The sequence below is a fragment of the Amia ocellicauda genome, chromosome 22 (assembly GCF_036373705.1).
Source record: "Amia ocellicauda isolate fAmiCal2 chromosome 22, fAmiCal2.hap1, whole genome shotgun sequence".
Lineage (NCBI taxonomy): Eukaryota > Metazoa > Chordata > Actinopteri > Amiiformes > Amiidae > Amia > Amia ocellicauda.
Window position 1 is genome coordinate 20,853,809 of NC_089871.1, and position 2,449 is coordinate 20,856,257.

The 2,449-nt window shown below is 37.6% G+C and overlaps 1 long non-coding RNA gene across 1 annotated transcript; it reads left to right on the plus strand.

Moving 5' to 3' along the window:
* LOC136717932 (uncharacterized) lies at nt 1-1,806 on the plus strand. Its single transcript, XR_010805246.1, has 2 exons — nt 1-354; nt 1,384-1,806. It is a non-coding gene; the product is annotated as an uncharacterized LOC136717932 (long non-coding RNA).
* The last annotated feature ends 643 nt before the right edge of the window (nt 1,807-2,449 follow it).

A 2,449-nucleotide genomic window follows, 5' to 3' on the forward strand; every position in this document is an offset into this window, starting at 1 on the left:
GTTTATTTAACTTGTGCCGTATAGGCTTTCCGCTAACGCTCAACGTGAAAACGTCAGCTGTTAATTAGGCACAAGACCTTTGATATGATGGGAGAAAGTAAGTTTTTGAATGTGACGCAGCGGGAAAGAATCGGGGACAGGGGGGAGAATGCGTTTGGTTTGAACTTAGAAAAACAGTAAGATTATCCGGAGGGAGATTAAAAAAAAAAAAAAAAAAAAAGGACCTGTTGCCGATATCCTGTGAGGGGTTGAGTTTCGGGATTCGGGGCTGTTTCGTGGACTTAAGCAAAGACTAGAGACACCAGAGCGAGTTGACACTGAAACGACAGAGAGACCGAGGAAGACTGCGATCGGGTTTGGGAGTTTATTTGGTTCTTTTTTGTTCCTTTTCGAATAACTTAGGATTGTTTAGCGGTTTGGCAATGGAGTTTTTTGTTGTTCCTCGATAATTACTGACTGAAAGCTTTGCTTATATAGCTATTAGGACTTGCAAGGAGGAGATGGGGGTTATCCGTGGATTGTTTCTTTTTTTTTCTATTTGGGACAATTTTTAACGTGGAAGATCTGCTGCGGGACTAATCTGTTTTTAAGCATTTATTTTTCTACACTAATAAGAGCAACTGCTGTCTCTTCCACGGAAACTGAAAATGCACATTGAATGAAAATAAAGGGCTTCATGATTGGGTTGCTAATGAACTTTGTATTTTGAAGCAATAAGTCTGGTGTTTGGGAGTATGTCATTTAAGTAGATTGAACTGAAATTGTTCATGTCCTGTGTTCCTTCATTTGCTTCTGCTGCTACTAACCTTTTTCTTGTATTTTTCTGTCTGCCGGCTTGTTCTCTTACTGTTTGTGGGTTTAGTGATTAGTGATTCAGTGTAATGTTTATGGATTTTAGATGGACGGAAAATTGTTGTGATCATCAATGTAAACTGATATGGGGAAGCGGGTGTATGAGAGTAGTAATTGTGAAACTGTTATATGTCGGGAAGAAGAAATTAATAACGAAAAACTGGTGGGAAAGTAATTAAAATGGTAAATGTTTTGCATTTCTATTGCTGTTTTCCTCTCTATAGTCCTATTTCTCTGGTGTTGGGGTTCAGTGGGTAAAGATTTAGGTTTGCTGCTGAGTCCCTGTAATTATTTGTACAAGATAAATTAAAACTTTTATATTGGTAAGGGTTAACCCTTGCCTGGCACCCCAGCATTTACGTACAAATTCCGTTACAAACTGACCAGTACAGCTAGGTTTTTTTTTTTTTTTTGCGGCTCTTGGAGCTGCTGCCTTTGTTTTGAGCTGCCTACTAAGATAGCTAGATTAATGGGGGAATGTGTAGAATGGACATTTTACACCGACTAGAGGTGTTCTCCCTTTCTCTGCAGAATCGCCTTTGTCATTGGTGCGACCCTACCCAGCAAGCCCGCGTTGCGGTGGTGCTCCAGGGGGATGGAGAAGGAGTGGGTCTGAAGAAAAGGAGGACATGCAATTTGTTTCCTTTTTCTTTACCTGAGTGCGAGACTCTGAAGAGGGGAAGAAACTATTAGGTTAAAAGATAGGGAGTGTTTTGTAAGATTTATCTTAAGGTGAATAGGTTTTAGCTTGCAGATTTTAGATTTTTATTTCAAATCAATAATTCCAGCTATCCACCTGATTTGAATTGTGGCAATTATAGTAAATGTTGTGTACTGCTATAGTAGTTTGTCACTCTATGAGACCCGTCACGCCTCCGGGTTACATCCTGTTTTGGTATGCTGGGATCGTCAGTTCTGAAGAGACGTAATAAAAAGCCTAAACGTTTTTGCCAACTTTGGTTTCATGTGTGCTTATTTGTTGTATAAATAATAATGCACTATACAACAGTAAAGAGATGATCAGTCTATGGTTCATTACTTTAGGTTTTGCTGCTGCATAACTAGGCATCAGTATTAATTTCAAGGAATTTGTAAATTCATCTCAGAGTGTCCAAGTGAATATGGAGCTATGTAATATATTAATATATAAAATATATATAGTATATTAATATGGTGATGTTATGCATCACCCCTCCAACACTTGTGAGGCAGTCATTGGTTTATAGTCATTATCAAGAGATTTTATATATATATATCAGGGTCTCTTGTATATCTTTGTATACCATTAAACATATAAACATTGGTATAAAATATTAGAGGGGGGTTGCAACACCAAGTCATCTCACTGATTACGATTGACTATGATCAAAGCAATTCTGCCTGACATGTTTAGCTTATGTGGACAAGCAGTATAAATATTAGCACATGTTTTTATTAACAATCCTAAATGTTTGTAGACTATATTGAATAACATTCTCAGTACATTTATGGATTTATTTATTTTTCCTGGAGAACCACGCTGTAACATTTTTGATGAAAGTACAGCCTCACAGACGAGATCTGTGAAATAGATCGAGAAATAGATCTGATAATTACA